At 35.7% G+C, this 14,886-nt stretch overlaps 1 protein-coding gene across 1 annotated transcript in view; it reads left to right on the top strand.

The window, feature by feature from the left end:
* The window catches only part of Taf4b (TATA-box binding protein associated factor 4b), a 124,116-nt gene that overhangs the window by 45,853 nt on the left and 63,377 nt on the right, over positions 1-14,886 (top strand). The window lies entirely within an intron of this gene.

Raw genomic sequence — 14,886 nt, 5'->3', positions numbered from 1 at the left:
CCTTTTCTGTTTGTTTAACATATCCTTTATAGTTTTATTTGATCTTTCTAAAACTGCCTAGCCTATAGGATTGTTTGGTATACCTATAATATGCTTTATATTATAAGAAGCAAAGAAAAACCTGTTTTCTTTTTTTAGAGACATATGTTGGACCATCATCTGTCTTTTGTGCAGGTATACCCATGAAGGCCTTAACTTCTGATAAATATGTGATTACAGAATCATCCTTTTCTGAGCTCAAAGCAGTTGCCCATTGAAAATTTGAATAGGTATCAATGGTGTGGTATGCATATTTTATTTTCCCAAATTTCTAGTGGAATTATCCATCTGCTAGATTTAATTCATTTGAGTACCCTTTGGGTTACTCCCTGCAGGTAGCAGTATTTGGTTATGATATAGAAAGAGCAAGTAGGACATCTCCTTATAATCCCCTTGTAGCTGTTACCGTGTAATAGAAAACTCTTTCTTTAAACCTTTGCTATTGACATGATGTTTTTATGAAATTCTGAGACCGTCAGCACATTTCCAATCAATAATTGATTAATTTCTGTATTATCTTGTGCTAGAGGACCTGCCAGACCCTTATGGTATCGAATGTATGTATGTATATGGAACAATTCTTATTCACAATTATATCCTTAACCTGAATATATACTGAAGTCAATTCTGTCTCATCTGGTATAAATTCAATAGTTTTAATATGCAAAACAACCCTGCATATTGTGAATCAGTAACTATATTCAGAGGTTCTTTAAAATCCCTTAGTACCATGAAAATAGTACATAATTCTTACTTTTGGACACAATTATATGGGCTTTGTTCCACCTTACTTAAATCTTCTGATTTATAACCTGCCTTTCCTGATTTATTTGCATCTGTATAGAGCATATGGGCCTCAGCTATTGGTGTATCACATACAATGCGGGGAAGGATCCAAGTAGCTCTCTTGATTTGGTTAATTCCATCGCTTTTGTAATAATTGCTGTTAATCTCTCCTAAACAATTAGCACAAACTCTTTGCCCCAGGGTTCATTGTCTCCTCATAATTTTTTTATTCATCACTAGTAAGAGCACTATACTATCTGCTGGATCTATCCTTGCTATTTGACAAAGTCCTTTTATAATTAATTCGGAGACCTTTCCATATAAGATTTTAACTTTTTATTCAGTTTATGTGATATGGTTTATTGTCCATTCTAAGATAATATTTTCCTTCTGCATTAAAATTTTTGTAGGGGAAATTCTGGAGGGCAGTATGACTAGAATGCAGTTAAGCTTTGGATCAGCCAAATCCACATGTTCCTTCTGTTAATTCTTTTTCAGCTTCAGCTGTTAATTCCTTGTGACTATTTAAGTCTTTGTCACCATCTAAGGTTTTGTTTAAATGAATTATTAGATCAGGTGTTATCCTAACAGCGGGTTGTAGATTGAACATGTCTCCTAACAATCTTTGAAAGTCATTATAGTCCACAATCGGTCTCTCCTAATTTGTGCTTTCTGTGTTTTAATTTTCTTTCTTTCTTTTTTTTTTGTAACCTAGATATTGATAGACTCTCCTCTTTGTATTTTTTCATGAGCAATTTGTAATCCCATTTAGGCAAAACTTTGTCTACTTCAAACATTCTTTCTAAAGTATCTACATTTGATTCAGATAGCAAAATGTCATTCATTTAATGCTAAATTATAGATTGAGGAAATTGTTTATGTATTATTTCCAATGACTGACTTATAAAATATTGGCACAGGGTGGGGCTATTGAGCGTTCCCTTTGGCAGAATGGTCTATTGATATCTTTTAGTCGGATGAGAATTATTATAAGTAGGCACTGTGAAGGCAGAATTTTCTCTGTCCTTTTCTTGTAAAGGTATAGTAAAGAAACAATCTTTAACTATAAGAGCCCACCAGTTAGGTAATAGGGAAGCCAAAAGAATTACAGATTGTAGAGCGACCATAGGTTGACTCACCTTATTTACATCTCTCAATTTTGTCACCATTCTCCATTTCCCAGATTTGTTTTTTGACAACAAATGTAGGAAAATTCCAAGGGCTAATTAATTCTTCAATATGGTGAGCATCTAGTTACTCCTGTACCAGATGTTTTAAAGCCTGTAGATTCTCTTCTGTTAAACACCATTGCTTGGTCCATATTGGTTTCTCAGTCAACCATTTTAAAGGTAGGGCCATTAGTACCTCTGAAGGTTTGTTAGTAGTTTTGTGTTCTTGTACAGCCTGGATTAACTGGTTACCATTTTTTATAGTACCTTATAATATCCTTCCCAGAAACATGAGAAGGACTGTAGGAATCTTAATTTGGGTATTCCATTGCTGCAGCAATTCATGACCCCATAAATTCACTGTGATATTAGCCACATATGGCCACAGCCTTCCTCTCTGTCCTTCTGTCACATGCATTCAACCTATCTCATGCTTTGTTTCACTTGAGATAGGGTTCCAATTCCTAGGAATTGAACATCTGCCTCTTCAAGAGGCCAGTTCGGATGCCAAGATTCTGGAGAAATGATAGTTACATCCGCACTCATGTCCAGTAATCCTTTAATTGTAATACTTTTTAGTCTCTCTGTCAGCTTTGGTCTTTGTTGATTTATAGAAGTCTGCCAAAATATAAGTTTCCTATTGTCTACTAGAATTTTTTATTCATTCTCTATGTTTATTCCATCATCCAGAACAGCATGTTTTTTTACAGCAGGACCTGGATTTTTAAATTTTCCTGATGAGGCAAGTCTTCCACAGTGACTGGGAATGACTGAACCACTTTTGACCTGCAAGAGGCCCCCCCATAAGAAGTTTTCCTATGATAACAGATTGCCTTGTCTTCTGTTGATCTACGCTCATTGGTTCAATGTCAATCTTTGCCATATCTTCGACATAATTTAGAAGGTTGAGACTTTGTAATTTTGTTATTCCCAGAGGAGACATTATTTCTAGGAATACCTTGTCTACAATTCCTTCTCAGTGTCCTGTTACCATAATTAAAAAACATTTGGCATTTTGGTGTCTCTTCATACCTTTGGAAATTGCTTTTCCTACACAAGCTTCATTGCTATAGTCAAATGTCTCAATGTTCATTGTATGCAGGATCCATTCATTCATTGGTGCTGATCTAACCTGTAAAGGCCCAAGTATCTTTTTGTATTCTATGTTGACATTTTCAAAAGCCAGAGATTCAATAAGTACTTATCTATCTTTTGAGTCTGTTACTTCTATTTGTACAGCCTTAGTTAATCTTTGTAAAACATCACTGATGTGTTCTCTTTGGCCTTGTTTAACCCTTATATTTGATTCAGTTTTTTTCCTCCTGATTCTTGAATCCTGTCGTAAGCATTTAAGGATACTGTATAGCAGAGGGACAAGGTGTGTTGATCATAAAGAGCTTGATCCTGTGGATCAGCATAAAAGCCCTCACCAAGAATTTGATCTTGGTAAGCCTAAAATCCTTTGACTCTTCCCCGTTGTTCTAATATTTTAACCTCCTCTTGCTAGTATCACTTCCATTGTAATTATGGCTCATCTTCAAGGACTGCTGAGACTAAGTGAATTCTGTCAAGTGGTTTAGCCATATTGTTTGAAGCCCATGTCTTTACCATCTCCCTAACAAATGGTGAATGCAAGCCATAAGATACTACTGCTTGTTTAATTTCTTTTACATCGTTCATACATATAGGTTTCCATTCATATTCTTTGAATTCTTCTGGGTATTTAGTACTTGATGGTTTATCAGAGGTGATTATTGGTAAGTAGCTAAAACTGTTGGTAAGTCTTTTCTGACTCTGACATGTACTGGCATTGCTAAATCCTTTCCTTGTACCTTCTCTCCCTGCTCATTAGTTCTGATAATTTCCTTAATCGATTCAAATCTTTTTACCACTATCTTTTGTAAAGTCTGAATCTCTTGACCTGTGACTATTTCTAATGATTTAATCCACTCAAATAACTTCTGGTCCTCATTCTATACATATGATCCCAAGGTATGAAATTTTTTCATTAATGATAACTTCTCATTCTTGATTATTATTTGGATGGCATGCAGATTGCCTTTCTGGAGAGATACTCTATCTGCTAACTTATAGTCTTTAACAGGTTTTGATTGTCAATTTTAATAGTATTAATTATTTCAGATAATTTTTCAGCACTCTTTTGTAAAGTTTCATAACCCATTGACATGGATTGAATTTTGTCAAATTGCTGGTACCCTTTTCAACGACATTAATTTTTTTTCAGCCAACTTTAGATTTTCAGTAGTATAAATCCTGTCAGCTAGCTGTTCATTATTAGTCTGTAATGACTGTATCATTTCTAAAAGTGCCTCATTCTTGACTCTGGTATCAAACCATTTTTAAGGGTATGATATGAAGTAAGCTAAGCCCCAGTATCACATAAATGGATGTATCAGAAAAACCTCTGTTGTGATACGAAGCGGCGGGCTGTGTCCCGCCACCATGGCTAGCTTTACCCGAAATAATTACACGGAAACTGTATTCTTTTAAACACCGCTTGGCCCATTTCTATCTAGCCTCTTCTAGGCTAGCTCTCGCACCTGGACTAGCCCATTTCTAATAATCTGCTGTAGCCCACGAGCTGGCTTACCAGGAATGATCTTAACCTGCATCTGCCTGGGGTAGAAGAATCATGGCGACTCTCTGACTCAGCTTCTTTCTCCCAGCCTTCCGCTCTGTTTACTCCACCCACCTAAGGGTGGGCCTATCAAATGGGCCTAGCAGTTTCTTTATTGCTTAACCAATGAAATCAACAGATTGATATATGCCACTCCCACATCAAACCTCATATGCTTCACAGAATACCATCCATAATATAAGCAAAGTTTATTGAATTCCTGGGTGGTGATATTGTCTGCAATTATATAATTTTTAAATTTATTGATTTATTCATTAATCAAATGAACTTACCTCCCTTATGAGTCTTCAGTAAATTGTTGTAGGTGTAATAATATTTATTGACCAGCAGTGTCACTGTTTTGGTTGCTTGCAACCGGCAGTGGTAAGGCAGGTTTTGGTACCTAAATTTCCTGGAATTTAATTACTAAGAAATCTAGATAATTAAGAGCAGTGCTTTTATATATGGAAAAGGGTTGAGCTGATCAAAAGAATATCAAGGAACGCAGAGCTTCCAGGCAGTCAATGATCTACAAGCACAGACCAGAGAAGTCTGTGCTTCCAGGTGGTGTGCAAGTTGCCACACAGGAAAGTATGCATGGGGGAAAGCCACCAGTGTGGGGGAAGGAAAGCGTTCAGGGTTCGTAAATTGTTAAATTGCCTAATTGCTGTGCGGCATGCCTGCCAAAAGTGTTGCTCTGCTGCAGCGTGATTTTGGCAAACAACCACTTAGTTGAAATCAAGCCAGGCAGTTGAAGGTGATGGTGGTGGGGACCTTGTGGGTCGGTCCTATTAGGCATGGTGTTGGAATCCTTGTGGGGTGCTAGATGTAGATGATTACAATAAAGCAGTCCCACACAGGCTCAGAATGGAGCATAATAAAGGGATTTTTACTTAGGGCTAGACTCACAGATCAATAGTCTTCTGCGTGAGTGGGAGACAGGAACTGAATTCAGCAGCCACGTGATGTCTTGACTTTGGAGTCCTTTGTGTACTCAGGAGTCACTTTTGTACATTTGATAAACCTGTATGGATTTTCATAGTGTCTGAACTAGATTGCATTCTCAGAAGCATTCTCACCTTCTATTTACATCTTTGCCAACATTTTTTATTTACTTATTTATTACTTTTATTTTGACTGGGTGACATGAAATCTAATGTAGTTTTAACTTAATTTATTTAGTTCATTTTTCATCTTTTGAGAATTGTCTTCATTTCATAAGCTACTTTAAATAATGGGTTATTTGATTTCTTTTTCTTTTTTCTTTGAATGTTCTAGGTATTAATACTCCAGCAAAGAATTTTTTCCCTTTCTGTAGATTGTGTCCTTATTTGTTAACTCTTTCCTTTTCTGTGCAGGAATTTTAATTTCATGAGACCTCACTGTTTAGCTGTTTATATTATTTTCTGAACATTTCCCTACATTTTCCTCTAATGGTTTCAGAGTTTTAAGTCCAAGTCTTTGATCCATTTCAAGTTCATTTTTTTTAGACGGCGAGAGGTATGGATTCATTTTCATTATTCTATTTGTGGATATATCTGTTTTCCTAGCCTCATTACTGGAAGAGGCTACATTGTGTTTTATTTTTGATGTCTTTATTTTTTTTTAAATCAGGTGTCTTATTTTTGCTCTAAGATATAATTTAAAAATACTTTCTAGTAATTTGGATCATATATAATCTTACACATCTTATAGGAGGTTTAAGAAATGTGTGCTTTTTTGGAAACATTATTACTGCTACTTTATCCATATGAAGCTAAAAAACAGACCCTTAAAAAATAGTAGTATATGACATTAGGCCCTGTCTTATCTAAACTAGATTGGAGTTAGTAATACAGAATGATATCTTGCATTTTTGTTGATCAGAGATATCTGGCTAACCTAAATTTATATTGTAGATTTGTGACTTTTTCACTAGAAAATCCTATTTTATATTTAGCTTCTTGGTGTATCTGCAGTGATTATTAGAGGTTATATAGTGTTTAAGACCCTAGAGGGCACCAGAGATTCAGGTTTCTTCTAAAACAAGTACTAATGCTATTTCATAGTTTGTATTACTGCTAAATTTGCTATTCAGTTTTTCTGTATGGCAAGGGTAATCAAGTTCTCTAATATATTTTAAATATGTTTAAACATATGCATATGCATCTTGTTTTGTGTATCGTGCATACAAATCCATCAATAGTATGTATTGTTTATGTGCTGCTGATACAATGTTTAATCATTTCTGGTTAGTGAGTTTTTAAAAAGAGAGGGAAAAAAATGTTTGTTGGACAAACCAGACTCTCATCTTGGAACTAGTAACTAGGCAGAGAAAACATATTCATGTTAGCTAGGCCCACTTTGGATTAGGCATGGTATTAAAATCCAACTAAAATATGGAAGCTAGATGCTTGACGTTCCACAAGGTACTACACATAGTGACTTGGAGATGAGACCCTGAAGTCTTTCAAAGCTGTTAAACACTATTCTGTATAGGGAATCATTCACGATTGCCATGCCTTTGATTTTGAGTGAGTGAATTTGTTTTGTCTTTGGCAATTAAAAGAACAAATGGTAAGTAGTGCCCATCATCAAATCAGATATTTACAACTTCAGCAGAAATGAATGGGGAAGCCCTGGTAATACAGTCATGTTGGAGTAACCAATTGAAAGTCCCAGGTAGAACAGAGCAGTCTTTCCTTGGATGATCTTCCAGTTTCTCATTCCATTGCAGGGATTTTATAACATATGATAACAAATTGTAACCACCAATAAAAATAGCTTAACCTTCTAGCTGTTCTCAAGAGTGCAATGCTTTCAGTGCCTTAGCTGTTGTTATGTTTCTTTCTTCGGTCATAGATGGAGGGAGTCAGCCTGCCCCCGCTAAGGGTCTTGATGGCACTGGTGATAACCCTGCTTTAGTCTGTGATTAGGGGTTCTGTCTTTGCTTTCAGGAAGGAAACTGATGAAAAACCTTAGAGGTGAGCACACTGTGAGCGAAGTTTAAAACTGTGGACTGGAGTTAGCTTTATTGCTCATGCCTATCCTTTGGTCATGGCTATCCTTCAAATTTTTTAGCAGAACTAATCTAATTAAAATGATAAAAATGTAAGAAAAGGCTAATGGATAGTTTTGAAACTGCCTTAATATTTGCTCATATAATGTAGATCAACAATTTCAGGGTTACCTAAGGAACTTGCTGAATTATCTGGAGACTAGAAATGACTGGAATCTGTTTTAAGAAACCTTTTAGGTATGTCTAATACTCAGCACAGTTTAATAAGTACCTAATTCTCTCAAAATGTCTGGAGAAAATAATTTCGAAACATACTCTTTCAGGATGTTGCAAGGTGTTGGTGTTATATTACTATCCCTTTTCACTGTGTAACCTGTTGGTGCCTCAAACGGTGGGGTGAAACATCTGGTACGCCATTTCACTTAAATGCAGAAATGACAGACACACTACAGTTATGCTGACTGAAGATTTAGCATTTTAATGAAAACAAATAAAATAATTTTTTCCAATAAGGTTTAAGATTTTAAGTGAAATTAAAATTTTGGGAAAAGTGTGTCTACCATCATAAAATTGACAGCTTTTCAGTATTTGCATATTCTAACATAGTTGTTGGAGATAGTAATATGAGTTAAGTTTTGTATAGTAATCTAAATTTGGAGTATCTAAATAACTGAATGAATAGCTGTTTTCCAGTTTACAAATACATGATATTACCGAAGGATGTGAGAGTCAGAGACTCAAAGTGAGTTCTAGGGAGGTTTATGAAAGAGAGGATGGCAAGATTCTACTCTTTTGTATTCATTATTGTTAAAATTTACATTGGTTACATTTGAAGTTACTTCTTTGTAACATGATAAGCTTATTATTTTACTATGCAAAAATTATATTCATGCTTAGTTTCTAATACAGTTTTAACTTCTAATATGGCTTTCATTTAAGAACACTTGATAGATATGGTTTCATTGTCATTTTTGAGATGGGAAGAGTCATACTAAGCACAGTCATCTTACAAATGTAGGACAGAGTCTAAAACCTTGGAGTCTTTAGCTCTAGAACCAGTACTTGTAAACGAAGACTGCATTTTCATTTCCAGTCCACCCAGACCCAAATAATCACACAGAAACTATATTAATTACATTGTTTGACCAATGGCTTAGGTCTATTCTTACTTAGCTCTTACATTTTAAGCTTACCCATTTCCTTTTTTTTCTACTTTTTTGTTGTTTTTATTGAGCTATACAGTTTTCTTTGCTCCCCTCCCTTCCTCCCCCTCCCTTCCCCTTCTACCTTCTCCTATGACCTCCAAACTACAAATTTGCAGGCAGATGGTTGGATCTAGATATAACCATATTGAGTGAGGTAACCCAGACCCAGAAATTAACCCATTTCTATTAATGTGTGTATTGCCGCAAAGCTGTTACTTCCTTCGGAGGCTCTATGGAGGAGGCTCTTGACTCCCCTGCTGTCGCCCTCTAGCTCTGTTTGAATTTCCTATCTGGCTGTACTCTGCTACGCCATTGGGTGAAGCAGCTTTATTCATCAACCAATAAAAAACAACACTGACAGAAGACCATCCCACATCAAGTACTCTTTAGTTTTATAGCTTTAGTGCATTTCCATGTTTGACTTATATCATGTAGATAGGCTTAATAAGAAATAAAACAGGGCTGATGATGAGGTGTCTCAGTTAAGTGCTTGCTGTGCAAGCTTGATGGCCTGAATTTGATCACAGGAGCGTAAAGATGGAAGGGAGAAATGATTCCACAGAGGTGTCCCTCCCATATTTCTCTCAGTCTCTGTCTCCCCCCACCCACCCCAATTTTAGAAATTAATCTTAAAAAAAATCTCAACATCAGCCGGGCATTGGTGGCGCATGCCTTTAATCCCAGCACTCGGGAGGCAGAGGCAGGCGGATCTCTGTGAGTTCGAGGACAGCTTGGTCTACAAGAGCTAGTTCCAGGACAGGCTCCAAAACTACAGAGAAACCCTGTCTCGAAAAACAAACAAATAAAATAAAAATCTCAACATCTTTTAACTAAAAACTCTTCAGATTTTTGGTTTTCATTATACTCTATAGAAGCCATGAGTGCTGTATATGGTTGTTTTTGATTGTGTGACCTTATTTTAAATATACTTTTTAGCGGTTTCTAAAAGCATTAGTTGGCTGGAAAGATGGCTTTGCAGTTAAGAGTACTTGTTCCTTCAGAGGACTTGGTTCAGTTCCCAGCGTTGGATCAGGGCCACAACTCCAATTCCATAAGGCCCAATACTCTCTTCTGGCCTCTACAGGCACCAGGCACTTATGTGGTAGTCGTGTGTGTGTGTGTGTGTGTGTGTGTGTGTGTGTGTGTGTGTGTGTGTGTGTGTGTATACAGGCAAAAATACTCATACACATAATAAATAAATTTAAAAAAACATTAAGTTCTGAGAAATTCCTTAGTATGTGATGCTACATTTTAGTTGATAGAAAACTGAAGAAAATTTCCCATGTGGAAATTAACTTAAATATAAATAGAGAAATTAAGAAGTTTTTATAAGTGTTTATAAACATGTTATAGTTGAGCTGAGTCACTACTGGGGGGAAGAACTTGGAAGGCAGACTTCACAGGGAAGATGCTGAGTGGCTGAGACTAGGTGTTTACCATACCTAGCTTACTTTGTTGGTAGTTAAAAAGATTTTTGACTAAAATTTAAAGCATTTTGCATACTATTTTGCACTAAAGTCAAAAGGTTATATAGAAAGAAAAGTAAGATTTGCTCATGCTTTTGCTCCACTGTCTGGGATGCTAACCCAGAGCTTGTTACCATTTTCCTGTGTCTTTATATATTTTTTGCCATGGTGTACTTTGCCTAACTGTATATATAACAGTTAAAGTATTCTGAACTGTTCACAGGAGGCTAAGGTAACCTATGATGCTTGGTGTAGAAGGAGCTGTGGGCCGCTTCCTGCCACCTGGCTCCCGGCCACCGGCTAGCTTTACCCAAAATAATTACACGGAAACTGTATTCTTTTAAACACTGCTTGGCCCATTAGTTTCAGCCTCTTACTGGCTAACTCTTGATTAACCCATTTCTAATAATCTGTGTAGCACCACAAGGTGGAGGCTTACGGGGAAAGATTCTAGCCTACATCCATCTCAGGTCGAAGAATCATGGCATTTGCCTCACTTCCCTTCTTCCCAGCATTCTGTTTGTCTACTTCACCCACCTATGTTCTGACCTATCAGGCCAAGCAGTTTCTTTATTAACTAACCAATGAAAGCAACATATAGAAAGAAGACCCACCTACGTCAGCTTGGTATATTAATTGTTTGTTCAATTTAGGAAGCTTATAGTTTACAAAGGACTTGTTGGGAATGCCACCTCCATCATAAGTTGAAAAGCATGTGGACTCCCTATTTGATATAAATTCCCTCTTCAGTTCTCAGTCTAAGGGTAGGGACTAGTATTCTACCCTTTTATCGAAAGTAAAGGTTCATAGACATTAAACTTTATTTTACCTAGTAATTGGCAGAGTCAGTATAACAAGGTAGGCATAGTGATTCAGAATTCCTTTGTTTATTTTTTGTTTTGTATTTACCCATCTCTGCTGCTTATTATATTGTCTTAGGCAATCATCACATTGTTATAAGGCACATAAAAATTCTTTAAATATCTATGTGCAAGTTATATACTGTTTTGTTAAAAATATGGTCAGTAAGGGTGGTTTTGTTGTAAACTGAGGCAATTACATTGAACGTTAGATTAGTTACTATAGTAAGATCTATTGTAATAGGCAAAAATATGTTCTCAGAAGTTTAAAAGTTGTACCGATTTGAGAAGTAATTGAAATATTTAAAGAGAAATTGGGCAGATGTTTTAAAAATACGTAATTGAAGTTGACCTAGCATATAGATCAGGTTTTAGCTGAAAATAAGAGAGCAAGGCAAGTTGAAGATTAGACAAGAATCAAGACTTTCATAGAGGCTATGATCAGGAGGAGCTGTTGATAATAGAGAAAGGGGAGAACCAGGCTCCTTCTGTAGACATGAGCAGGAAAGGGATGTAACTCTATCTCCTTCAGAAGACTTAATCTAATGCTATTGTAGAGTTTAGCAGTAGAAACATATAAAGAAATAAACATTGAAAAAGTATTTCGTTTTATCAAAAACAAATAGAGGAGTTTCAGAAGACAGACTACATGACAAGTGGATGGTACCTAATTTGTATAATGTGCTACAGTACCCAGACTTTTGAAGGCTTTTCTACGAAACTACTAAATTTCTCAATATTTTTTTTAAAACTAATAGACATATGGCATAATACCTTCATTAGAAGGCCTTGCATTACACTTGAAGACTTGGGCTCAGTGGCTTTCACTTTTCACCTTTAAAAGGAAATATAACCAAAACAGAATCACAAACATTGCTGTGCATAATAGCCTTGCAGTTAGTTGTCCTAGTCTTTCTTGACAGTGCTGCTGCCTGTGTTGCCTTTGCTTTCTTACCGTCTGCCTCCTTTTCCTGAGAAACTTTTAAAAGGCCTGAGTACTCTTTCTTTGCCCCTTTTCTTTTTCAGTAGAGGCCCTCCCTGCTCCTGTGCAGTGCTTACTGCTAGCTGTGCCAGAAGGAATTAGGGTTAGGTTGGGACAAGGTGGGTAAAAAGTAATTGTTGGGTAGTTAGTTTTTTATTTGTCAGGAAGAGCTTCTCTTTGAATTAGATCCTAGTACTGGTGTTTGAACTTGTAGTATATAGGCCTGGAAATGATCTCTAAAGACTGTTTGAATTCTTTCTAGTAGCTGTGGAGAAACTCTAACAGAAAAGCAAGATGCTGTATATACATGGGTCTGCAAACAAATCTCATTTATAAGCATTCAGTCTTAATTGGTTCTCTGTAATAAACCTTTATTTTTAAAGATTCATTTATTTTAATTTTATGTATTTGAGTGTTTTGCCTGCAGCTAAGTAAGTGTAACACATGCATACTGTGTTTACTAAGGTTTCAAAATCCCTGGAACTTGGGCCAGAGACCGTTGTAAGCTGCCATGTAAGTGCTGGTAACCAAACGTAGGTCCTTTTCAAGAGCAGCAAATTCTCTTAACCACAGAACCATCTTTCCAGCTGCATAAACTTTTAATTTATTTATAATTTTTATTTTTTGAAACATCATTTTCCTCCTTTTCTTTTTCCAGCCCTTCCTACATACCCCCTCCTCAAAATAATGGCTACCTTTTCTTTGTTATTATTCATGCATGCACACATTTTTAAATATATGAATACATTCTGTTCAGTCTGTTACCTGTATGGACTAGGATCTCAGTGTTTATTCCAACTGTCCCCAGTCCAATCATGAAAGCTGTTCTATTTCCCTTTCCCAGGGAGGTCCATGCATTCTGTTGGAGCCCTCCTTGTTATTTAGCCTTTCTGGGTCTATGGATTATAACATGATTATCCTTTACTTTATAGCTAATTAATGTCCACTTATATGAGTTTGTCTTTCTGGGTCAGGGTTATCTCACTCAGGATGATTTTTTTTCTAGTTCTGTCCATTTAATTGCACATTTAAGATGTCATTTTTTTAATAGCTAAATAAAACTCCATTGTGTAAATGTATCTTGGTTGTTTCCAGTTTCTGGCTATTATGAATAAAGCTTCTGTAAATATAGTTCAGCAAATGTCTTTGTGGTAGGACTGGGTGTCCTTTGGGTTTATGCCTAGGAGTGTTATATGTATCTTACATCATTCAGAACGGTATAAGATTAAAAACACAAGCTGACAACTGGTGATGGCTAGGATGAGGAGTAAGGGAAACACTCCTCCATTGCTGGTGGAAGTATAGCTACTTTAGAAGTCAATATGATGGTTCCTTAGAAAATTGGCACTTGAGCTATAATGTTATATTTATTGATACTGTGTTATGTTTCAATACATGTATACATTGTATAATGTTCGAATCAGAGTAATGTAATACAGTCTTAATCAATTGCCATTGCTTTTTGGTGAAAATATTCAAGATCCTTGTGTTCTATTTTGTTTTGTTTTGCAACATACAGTCATTTTTTTATAGTCACTTTACTGTATAGTAGAACATCAAAACTCATTACTCCCTCTTTTAGTACCCAGGGATGCTAGGTCATTTTGAAGTATTTTACTTAGGCCTTTTAAAAATAATTTCTTTAAAAAATCTTAGACTCTGATCCTTGTTTTGGTAATTATTTTTTACATATTATGCTTTGTGTTTAAATATTTAAATCTGGACGTTTCATTTGGTTTATATCAGTTCGAAGTTGATTTTTAGAGCCATTGAGAACTTTGTGATATTAATAGATGGACTCTATTTTCTTTATTATGAATGTTTCAGTAGTAATTTTGAGATACTAATTTTTTTCTTTTTTCTGCTATTATAGACACACCTTTACACGTTGAGCAGTTAGTAGCCTGCATGATGATAAAGCCATTGTTCTTTCTTTAACTTTAAACTGTGTGTCTGGTACCGTTTTTTTCACTTGGCTCACTTCTGTATGTTTGTATGGGCATTTTTATTTTCTTGTCTTTAATGTGCTGCTTTTTAAAGGTGTACACCAAGGATCTTCATTTCTTGAGTGTTTATTATTATTATTCTTTACATAAATGCATCATCACTGAGGGATATGTAATTTAAATCTATTTGACATAGACTCATGACGTACCATTTGCTCATCTTTTTATGGAATACTTGTTAATATAATAATCACTTTTGTATATTTAGTATGTGAATCATGATCAGTCTAGTTAGACTGTTATTACATGTGGTGGATAGGATCCTCAGAGGGAATTGTATTATATTTCTCTTAACTACATATCCTCTCATTAGTACTATAGACAAATAACAGCCCTATAAGATTAATTTTACTGGTGTAAAACAAGGAACCCAAACCTATTTCAAGTTTGTTTTTGTGTGTATGTATGTGCATGTGTGCAATTTTATTTATACTTTGAATATAGGTCCTTTGTAGCCAATTGCTTGAGAGTGTTTTAATGCATTCATTTGGTACAGAGGACATATGCAAAAATGTGAATCATAAAAACAAAATTAATTTAGAAATTTGATTTCAGAATAGCTAGGCTTATAAATAGTTTCTTAAGGGACTTTATGTGATGTGACTTTATGATCTAGTGTTTCTGCTGCCATTAAGTGGAGTACACAGGGGAAATCTTGAGGGGCTTTTAACAATCCTGGATGAAAGCAAAGAGTCCGTTTTCATTTCCTTGTCTTTCATTGTAGAGGATTTGTGGAT

This window comes from Microtus pennsylvanicus, chromosome 4, assembly GCF_037038515.1.
Source record: "Microtus pennsylvanicus isolate mMicPen1 chromosome 4, mMicPen1.hap1, whole genome shotgun sequence".
Lineage (NCBI taxonomy): Eukaryota > Metazoa > Chordata > Mammalia > Rodentia > Cricetidae > Microtus > Microtus pennsylvanicus.
The sequence above is the reverse complement of the archived record's forward strand: the minus strand, read 5'-3'. Positions and strand labels throughout refer to the sequence as shown.